This window comes from Brassica oleracea, chromosome C2 (genome assembly GCF_000695525.1).
Source record: "Brassica oleracea var. oleracea cultivar TO1000 chromosome C2, BOL, whole genome shotgun sequence".
In the NCBI taxonomy this organism is placed as follows: Eukaryota; Viridiplantae; Streptophyta; class Magnoliopsida; order Brassicales; family Brassicaceae; genus Brassica; species Brassica oleracea.
In genome coordinates this window covers 51,811,772-51,822,856 of record NC_027749.1, presented here as the reverse complement: position 1 = coordinate 51,822,856, position 11,085 = coordinate 51,811,772, and the positions used below count along the sequence as shown (strand labels likewise).

General features: G+C 38.3%; 2 pseudogenes; both read left to right on the top strand.

Annotated features, from left to right (window-relative positions):
- Positions 1–774: 774 nt before the first annotated feature.
- Positions 775–4,439, top strand: LOC106324577 (annotated as a pseudogene).
- A 1,605-nt stretch (positions 4,440–6,044) lies between these two features.
- The window catches only part of LOC106324576, a 7,902-nt pseudogene continuing 2,861 nt past the window's right edge, over positions 6,045–11,085 (top strand).

Sequence of the window (11,085 nt, the reverse complement as noted above, 5' to 3'; positions counted from 1 at the left end):
GCCGACCAATTAGCAATAAACAAAATATAAGGTGGCTCAGCCGACCAGTTAACAACAAACAGAAAATAAAGGCGGCTCGGCCGTCCAGTTAACAATAAATAGAATATAAGGCGGCTCGGCCGACCAATAAATTAATTAAAATATTAATAAATAATATAGGCGGTATTCCGGCCATTATAACATAATATAAATAATAGTACAAGCGGTATACCGACCATTATAGCAGGGTATATATGATACAATAAATTTTACCGAATTGCAGAACGATCGTGCTGATAACGTGTTATGAAATAACTTATAATTTATAGTATCGAAAAATTTAAATAAAGGCGAAATATTTTCCCCGCAGAAAGAAGATATACGATAAATATGCAAGAGAGAATATTTACTATGAAGAGGGAGAATAGAGATGAGATGTAATGATTCTTTGTTTATAAACTCTTCTTCTTGTTTTTGGTAAATGAATGGGTGCTTAGTGAGTAGATGATTATAGTGGTAAAGTAGTGGATGATCATTGAGATCTCAATGTTTATCTTATAACACTTTTCTTGTATATCCATTCCCTAAGTTCCGGCAAAAAACAAAAAATCAGCCCTAATAAGTATTTGAAACGATTCTCCAGATATTTTGCTGTCTACATCACGACGACGTGAGTTGCCTTTCTAGTGAACGTTTTTATGATTCTAGAGTTGGGAAACTGTTAAAATTTGTATTTGATTATATAGTTCTGAATTGTGTATTATTATATTGTTTTGATCATTGATAAAGCCCTAAATGGAATCAAAATCGACCTCCGGTGTTGTCCGTCGCAAGCCACCGTCGTTCAGATTTTATCCATACGCTTCAGGGTCAGTGATGTTACTTAGTTCCATTTGAGAGCCTACTTAGCTTGCTCAGTCATACAAATATTTAATATTTTTGTTTACTAGGAGCTCCTCTGGAAAGAAGGACATGAAAGATGAGGTTATAAGATTAGGAGTTGAGTTCTCTGTCTCTGTAGCTGAATCGATGCTCCTGTTGTGTGATGATATACGTACCATGTTGTTCATCTCCTTGGCGTTGTGGAAATATGTACTACCAGAGCGGAATCCTGTGGTAGAAAGGTTGTTTCTCCTTATTCATTACATCTACTCAAAAGATATCAAACCGAAAAATGAAGTATTATATCAGAACGGTGAAGGAAAGTCAGCACAATGGAATCTTATCAAGACAACGTGGAATGATTTCGTTTGCGGTATCATAGTTTTGAATCGCCTTGTTTTGGTTCTCAGAGTAAAAGATTGCTCTTATGATGATAGGCTATTATTGTCAGCTATTGCAAAATACAAGCAAGAGCTGAAGAATCTAGAGGGTAAATTGAGGTCTGCTAAAGATGTTTCAGAGGCCAATGGGTTTGCCAGGGAGACAATAAAGTCTTAACATTTTTCCCTTTTGGAAGTCTCTCTTTGATGAAGAAGGTAAAGAAGAAATACCAAGAGAGATAAAAAATAGGATGCTTAGGGAATTGTTTAAGCCTATTGATGGTGAGACTTGGGATATAGAGATAAAGTCACTGCCTTTACATTCTCCTTACATTTTAGAAAGAGATTTTGCAAAGCAGGAGCTCAAAGACGAGGTTGTGCGACTAGGAGTTGAGCTTTCATTATATATAGCTCAAGCGATGTTTTTGCTATGTGATGACATTCGTGGTATGTTATGGTTTTGCTTTAAGTTATGGAGAGATGCGGGAAGGTACATTTATCCTAATAGTCTCGTGCTGGAAAGAGTGCTTCGTGTGATTCATTATGTCTACTTCAAATATATCGAACCGAAGAATGGAGTATATCGTAATGGTGGCTTGTCGGTCCAAATGAGACTTGCTATACCAACATGGGAGAATTTTGATGATGTGATCTTATCTCTGAATGTCCTTGTACCGGTTCTCAGACAAGAAGGAAGATGTGCATGTGGCCGAAACTTTATGTCTAGTATGGAAGAACAACTGAAGAAGGTAGAGGAGAAGTTGAGGTGTGGGAAGGTTGTTTCAGAGGCGAATGGGTTTAGCAGGGAAGTGATAGAGCCTAGCTTTTTCGGCTTGTGGAAGTCTCTATTTAATAAAGAAGCTAATAATGAAGCAACACAGACTCTGAAAGTGATAAAGAATAGAATTCTTCGTGACCTTTTTCTACCTCTACATAACGAAGTAGCACCACCACCGTAGCTGCTAGCTACTAGGTAACTGTTGCCTCTATCGAACTAGAATAAAGAGGGAATAGTTGGTTATCTTTGATTGGTAATTGTCTCGAATTTGGTTTCTGTAGATTGTTTGATGATATAATACAAGTGGTGTTGTAATACTCTTGTCATGATTTGGATTTTCATTTCTAAGATCATTGAACCAAAAGAGTATAGGAGTTATAGTGACGAACACAGTGGGATCCCGCAAATACTATGTTCTTTACAAATGGCAGAGACGTCAAGATTGCACAGTAAACTTTAAGAGCAGTAAAGAAAAAGTGCTAAAAGAATGATAAAATAGTTTTGCTGAACAGTTTCTTGTAGCTCAAGGAAATAACCAACCAGACACATGTCTTGAGTTGTGGGCACGTCAGGCATCTCATTAACAACACGCTTCCAACAAAACAGACATCATCATCAGTCTCTATCCCTGTATTAAAGATGAGACTTAAAAAAAGTTTGTTTTAATTAATTTGAAACATGAAATATACCTAATTTTCTAGGTTTTCATATTCTGCTAATTCTCTCCCAATATAGAATTTAGCTCCTGAAATCCAAGACATGTTGTATAGTCAAGCACAGAAGCTTGAGAACAAATTAAGATTGACTATAGAGGATTTCAAAGCTAGACGAGCCAAATATATAAGTGCCGGTTAAAATGTTTACAGATAGAATCATAGAAGTGAATATATGTACAAACAAAAATCAAAATGTTAAAGAGAAAAGCCGGATTCAAATATCTAATTTTTGGTCTAACCGATTTTGAAACGGTTTTGATTTATATATCTAATATCTATGAAACAAAAATTTGAAATTGAACTGATTGAACCGAACCGAAACGAACCGAAAAAGACAAAAAAAATGAAATTGAACCGAACCGAACTGCAAAAAGATAAAAAATTAATTAAATTGGACCCGAACAGAGGAGCAAAAAGACAAAAAAAAAAAGTAGAAGTTGAAGTTGAACTAATTGAACCGAAACGAACCGCAAATAAAACCGAATCAAATTTCTCTTACGTGTTTTGAGGCTTTGAGCTGTTACTGTTCTGATTGAATTCAAACATGCACAGATCTATATATTGATTCGATAATGATGTTCTTATGGATGGATCTTCTTTTTCCAGAATCGGTGAGCTATATTATGCTGCTTTTGTCACTGTAACTACTTGTTAATGCTTTGGCTTTATCTCTCAAGACTTTTGTTATGTTATGATCACTCTCCTCTTGATTGCTTGCTTCACTTGTTTAGGGTTTCATTTTTTTCATATTGACATCATTTGCTATCTTGTTCTATGGTCTAATCCTTCAATTAGTACAGGTCTTTCCTCTATAGAACAGCTGTGGCTAATATATGACAATACTACATTATCCTTACCCTTGCTTGCTTTCGGATACTGATTAGGATCAACTACTTTTACTTTAATAAAAGCAGTTAATCATCCGAAGATTCACGGCCTCCCAGACACGAAGTTCGAGACTCATCCAAGATCTATGTTCTCCGGCGCCGGCGACGCGTTTTCCCGCCGGCACTGGGCCTCTTCGCTACTGCTGCTCACCGCACACATTCTCTGCTTTATGGTTCACTGCTCTGTCTGTCTGTTACTTGTTCGATTTTGGTGGAATCTCGAAGGAAGAAGATTTCGACTGACGCTACGACAAAGACGACTCTTCGTTGTGCTACTCCCGGCGATTCTTCTCCTTCGTTTGGTCCCTCCTCCAGCGATGAGTCGAGAGGGTTTTCTCACCGCCGCTTTGCTCTGGTCCTCGGGTTCAGATCCCGTCGTACCCTCCTTTGGCTGCCGACAAGAGACGGTGTCGTTTCTGTCAAAATCTTTCAACCGCTTATGAAGTTGCGTTCTAAATCGACGAGCTCAACCTCTCCATCTCCGGGGAGGCTTGAGTCCTACAAGCCACCGAGTGGTGCTCCTCCTCATATAACCGGCACAAGATCCAAACACATCACAAGTTCAGATCCGAATCTTTTCGGTAACGCTTCAGCCTCTCTATCATTTAAAGTGATTCTGCTCCGGCATAGCTCTTCCGGCGACCACTCTTTCGGCGCCGATGAACGGACTGCCTCTTGGTCCGTACTGACAAGGCTTGGTGAGCTGATGCTTCCTTATGCTTGGGCATGGCCCATGTGTAAAATTGACCAAGTCAGCTCAAGAAGCTACCTATCAAAACCAAATTATCTAGAAGAAAACGTGATATACAGTTCCTAATAGAGGGTGGTGATTGGTTTAGCTTTTCAGAGATTTTCAGTGGGATCTCTCCCCGTTATATATTGACATATCTCTTCTTTGGGAAGAATTTACCGGTGGGTTCACCGGACAAGACTCTATTTCGATCATCCTCCTCTTCTGAGGCCACATTTTTACCACCATATCCTCTTCTAGTGGCAAGGGGTGTTTTCTCGGGCTTGTTCCCGAATGCTTGCTTCAGTTCCTTCATCGTCTTGTCATCTTGCGGAGCGGTCTCTACGGGACCTGAAGATGCAAGCAAAATTACTTCGGTGATTTTCGTAGATGGGGTCTGGACCTCAACGTCACATTATGTGACTATTCTCAAGCTATTCGACTTTGTCGTGAAAGCTCCCCGGACGCATTCAAGCATCGTCTCGAATTCGCTGTCATCTCCATGTGAAGACCTATCTTATTTAGCTTATTTATATGTGTTTGGTTATGCTTATTGCCTAAGAGGATGAATAATTCCCTCATGTTATTGTATTGAAGAAGTCTGAGTATGAATGAAAGTAAGTTTGTGTTCAAAAAAAAAAAAATCATCGGAAGATTCACATGAAGCCATGCGGGTCCAAATGCTAGAGAGAAGAGAGCATTCTTGTAATGAGACTGAATTTTTTTGTTTGTTTGGCATAGCGACGTTCTTTTTGGTCAGATAGCCAATGATGTCACTAAAAAAGACTCCAGAAAATACACTACATGTGTCAACTATACGATAGCCAGTGAAGTCAATAATATTACACTACATAATGACTCATCTTGGTTGACACTTCGGGCTTCTGAAAGATGAACGGTCGCCAACTGTAAAGCTTCTGTTGCTGCTGTAATATTGGTCTGACATGACAGTCTTCTAGGTGTGCAACTGAATTTGCGTTGAGCTTGATGGAACCGTCAAGGGACAATGTGTTAACCATGACCGAAGCTTGTTCAGCTAGTCTATGCGCTTCAGTAAGTCGTTGAGATATACCATCAGGTGGTGCTGAATCATTAACATGAGGTGGTGGTAGTGGTGGTGGTGGGGCCTTGTTAACAGGAGGAGGTGGTGGCAGCAGTTGTGGTGGTGAAGCGCTTGGAAACGCTGCTACTAATTCTTCTGGAATTTCCAAATCATCAAGGTTGAATCGAGGCCCTCGAGGGTTGATGTCAAGATGCTCACGACCTTCTGTATCAGTGGGCTCAAACCCCTCAAAAAAGTCAAAAGTCAGAGTCAGGTAGAGGTGTACGTACTCCCATGCATTTTCACGAAGTCTTGAAAGTTCTGCATCAAAAGAATTGTTATCACTGCACGTACTGGCTACAAACAAACATGAAAAATCAATACCTTCTCAAATCTTGGCCATAAATCAACCCATTGATTGAAATCTTTATTTATAAAAGGACTCGTGTAACTTGAAAAACTGATCCATAAGTTGAGCTTTGTCCATTCTTGAACCTGTGAATATACATAGCAGTATACAAATATAGTCTCAAAGGTGAAGTTTAAGAATCCAAATGCGTGCTCATCGCTATCTCTTTCTTTCTCTATCTTTGTCTCTTTCATTCTCTCTATCTCTAGCTATGTGTATCTCTTTCTCTCTCTATATCTCTATGTGTATCTGTATCTCTTTCTCTCTCTATCTCTATCTCGAAACGAAGTGGAACGAAGTTACAGGAAGGGTATACCTCGCCGGAAAAATCTGAGATGATAGGAGAAGAAGAAGACGACGAAGAAACGATTCTTTCACTTTCTCTCTGCCTTCGTAACGAACTCTGTTACTTACTACTACTTTGTTTTATAAACAATAAAATTGTTGATAGGCTCTTTTCTTTATTTTGGTTTGGTAGCTGGAGACGTTGTTTGTTCATGGGGCCGAGGAGAGGATGGACAGTTAGGTCATGGAGACGCAGAGGATCGATCTTCTCCGACGCAGCTAAGCGCCTTAGATGAACACCAAATCGTTTCCGTTACATGTGGTGCTGACCACACCGTTACTTATTCACAGTCACGCTTGGAGGTCTATAGTTGGGGATGGTTTGCTTCTCATCAATTATCTCTTTTGCTATTTTTTATATCAATTTTTGCTGATTAGATTGTGTTTTTTGAGCAGTTACACATTAGTACACATTGTAAGCCTATGAGCTCTCTCCTCCATGTGGTTTTTTGCAGGGGAGATTTTGGGAGACTAGGCCATGGGAACTCGAGCGACTTGTTTACTCCCCTGCCAATAAAAGCATTGCACGGTGTTCGGATAAAGCAGATTGCTTGTGGGGATAATCATTGTTTGGCTGTGACTATGGAAGGAGAGGTGCAGAGGTATTTTACTCTTGTTAGCTTTTCTTCTTCTCCTTATGTGCAACCAACAATCACAGTTAATATGGCTTTTCATCCATAATTTTTGATAATGTCAGTAGATTCAAGTGTAGTTTTATGTGTACATTCCTGTCTTGTTTTCTAACATATATCTAATGATATATGTGTATAAAGCTGGGGGCGCAACCAGAATGGTCAACTTGGTCTAGGGAACACAGAAGATTCTCTAGTGCCTCAGAAGATACAAGCCTTTGAGGTTTGTGTCGCTAGCTATATATTCTTCTTGTGGAATCATGTTAACATCTATTTGTCATTGTAGCTTTCTCAACTTAGTAAAGACAATGTGATTCAGAATTGAGTCAATGTTAGGTCCACCCATTTTCACAACTTGCTCTTCTTAGTAATAGAGTTTTACTAATTTAGGGTCCACATCTGGTGGAGACACCTTCAAAATATAATAAAAGTTACTGTATGTAGGATAGGAAACTAATACATGTGTGGGTCTAAAAATAGCTATAACTTTGTGTTATTATACTATATGCAAAAACATATATAAGGTAGGGGCTATTGATAATTTCTCTGACCAAGTAAATTAGAAGATTTATTGATCGTAGACTGTAAGTGTATGTAATAAGGTTCGTTACTTAATCCCCAGTGTTACATCAACGCTTCCAAAATTGTTATGAGTGCAGGGAGTACGAATCAAAATGGTTGCAGCTGGTGCAGAACACACTGCTGCGGTTACAGAAGATGGTGATCTTTATGGATGGGGATGGGGAAGATATGGAAATTTTGGTTTAGGTGACCGGAATGATCGCTTAGTTCCTGAAAGAGTTACCTCTGCTAGTGTAAGAAGCTATCAGACTCTTGTTCTATATTTTCTAGAAACACCTGCTATTTGTTTAAACTTGCATTTGAAATTCGGTATACACGAAATAAATCAAAGATAGTTCAGTGAGCCTTGCCCTTGATTATACACTGCACTATCTTTATCTTCTCCTTAGTCTGAACAGCAGTGCATGGATCATTGAGATCATGCACTCTTGCCTTTTTAATTGACACTTTTTTTTATAATTGGACTCTGATAATTCTCGCTTTCCTGCTTGTGGGAACTAAAATTGTAGGGTGAGAAGATGTCGATGGTTGCTTGTGGATGGCGTCACACAATATCAGTTTCTTACTCTGGAGCATTATATACTTATTGATGGAGCAAATATGGACAACTAGGACATGGAGACTTGGAGGATCACCTTGTTCCTCACAAACTGGAAGCGCTAGGCAACAGCGTTATCTCTCAGGTTTCACCTAGGCCTCCTCCTAAATTGCTTATATTTATTCATCAAATAGGATTAATATTTGGGTGTTTTTTCTTAATCTCGCTGCATGAATTAAGTAGTAAAAGTTTCTGACAGTTATTGCCTGATGAAGCAGACTGTCTCATTGTTATGTCTCTGCTGGTTGTGTTCTTCTGGGTCAACATCTTCTGGATCATTTTTTTTTTTCAGATTTCAGGAGGTTGGAGACATACAATGGCATTGACTTCTGATGGGAAACTATATGGATGGGGTTGGAATAAGGTCAAGAATGCCTTACCTTTTCTTTTTATCTGGACAATATTTCGTAGGAATGCATAGAACACAAGCTATCATCTGCACATTCACTTGAGTTTGCATTCAGGTTCTTTATGCATGCACTTGAATAGTTTTTCTTCTTAAAACAAAAAAAAATCGATAAGACTTGTCAGCAAGATATGCAGTCCATATAGTTTAGACACGCTTCTAATTTTCAGTCTTTTTAGCATGCAGTTTGGACAAGTAGGAGTGGGCAATAATGTGGATCAGTGTTCTCCTGTGCAAGTGCGATTTCCCGACGATCAGGCATGTTGCTTTGACTTAGTGACCCCAACAAGATTTTAAGCAGACAGCTTTTTCACACTCTACATAATAATCAGCTCATCATGTCTCAATTTTGTTGCTTTTCTTTGCTAATACACACAAATATTTTCACAGAAAGTAGTTCAGGTCTCATGTGGATGGAGACATACCTTGGCTGTGACTGAAAGAAACAATGTGTTTGCTTGGGGCAGAGGTACAAATGGACAGCTCGGTATTGGAGAATCACTTGACAGGTGAAAGTGTGATAATTTTAGTTCAGTGTAACACAAATAAGAAGATGGGCCAAAGCCATTGCTTTACAGTTGCATTCAGTACCCATCATTGACAATGTGAAATGGATGTTTGGTTTTCTGTCTTTGTAGGAACTCTCCAAAGATCATAGAGGCACTGAGTGTTGATGGAGCAAGTGGACAACATATAGAATCTTCTAGTTTTGATCCATCTTCAGGTAAAAAAGGACAGAAAAAAAACTTACACTTTTTAAGTATTCTTAGAGTCTTATATATTTCAATTTCTCGATTGCGTTGTTGCAGGGAAAAGTTGGGTGTCACCTTCAGAGAGATATGCGGTTGTTCCTGGTGAAACTGTAAGCTTCTTTCCTTCTTACTTCCTAAGAATCTCTGTCCAGATGGCACAAGTGTCGTTCTGCTGCACCTGCTGAAAATGTTAGCATCAGTAAAAGATTGAAAGGCTTATAGATGTTTTAACGATTATCATCAATGCTCATGAACTTTAGGTGTATACATTTGCTTTAAAGATCAATGATGAAGCATATAAGTGTTGATATTGGTTTTGTTTGGCAGGGACAAACTGATAGTACAAGCAAAGGCAATGGAGGTGATATCAGTGTCCCACTGATTACGCGTTTAAGCGCACACCAATTAACCTAATGTGCCAACAATACCATAATCGAATGGTATGTCATTGTAGCATTTTAGGATCGAATCCACAGAGAACTAGAGACTTATAACACCAAGAATACACAAACCTTCCTAATCTAAGCAAACAAGAAGATAGATGATTTGTAACAAACTAATATCCTAGAAATATAAACAAGTGAATCCATGGGCTAAGGGAATTGATTTCAAGTAACTAAGATCCAATCTAGGTGACAAGCTTTCAATCAAAGTAATCTCTTAAGTCTAAACACAATTTTAGACAAGTCCTATGTCTAGGTAAATGTCCATTTGCTTAGAAATCATTAAACATCAAATGTCTTTGGCTTAATTCAATCAAGCAATCTTTAAGTTCAAGTTCAATAACTATCTAGCAATTTTAACATCAAGTGTCCTTGGCTAATCTCACTAGAGCTTAGTTGAGTTGATTCAAACACTTCATCTAATCATGTCTGATGAGAAGTGTTTAGAAATCAGGTTTAGAGTGATCAAGACTAAACAAGCATTAAAAATACTCAACAAGCAAGTTCATACAAGGATCTAATACAATAACACCATAGATCTTCACTAAGTTACTCTAATCTCCCTAACCCATGAATTCTTAAGGAAACTACTCACTAATCTCCATGAAAACACTTAATCTCATAATAGATTGAAGCATATTCAAGTAAATACAACAGAGAATAAAGATAAACAAGGATTAAACAAGCAAAACCAAATTAAAACTCAAGAATAGATGATGAACAATGAAGAACAGCTCAAGAACAAATGTTTTCTCTCAAACTCTCAAAATACAAAATATGAAACTATAAAACTTTCACTCTCTACTCTTTGTTGTATTGTACTCTGTGTATTGTGTGTCTTCCTCCTTCCCCTTGCAGTCTCTTTTATAGCCTAAGTAAAGGAGGATGACAACACATCCATCATGTGAAAGCATAAAGCATAAAACACACTCATAAAAGTTAATCTCCACTTTCTTCCATTATAGAACACCTTTTGCCCCTTCATATGGCCAAAGTAGTCTTGCCTCTTCAGAAAAGGTAGAGAAAGTTAGGCCAAAAGAGCCACCAAACTCATGATAGACAACCCATCCCCCATGTTGCAAGCTTTAAAGAGATAAAACTCACTCATTAAAGTTTTCTCCACTTTCTCCATGTTGCACACACCTTTAGAATACCAAAAATAAGAAGAATAATGAATAGTAATGAGTTTTATAGGTTTTAAGTGAATAAAAATGAGTCTAAAGGCTTAAAATTCGAAGGCTATTGTTGATGTTGCTAGGGTGGCCGCTAGGAATGTCATACTGATATGTGTGTAGTATTTTGATCATAAATCCCTCAATACAGCTCCAAACGACTTGAAACCACCTCCATTGTAAAGCTAACTCAATTTACCATGTCTTCCCAAAAGACAAGTTTCAAAAGATATCTTTAAGACCTTCATCCATGCTTGTCTTTCACACGTTCGGTTCAAGACTCCTCGAAAGCTCCTTTTGTGCTCTAATCACCTCCAAAACTCCAAACAATTCATCCAACACCTACAAGATG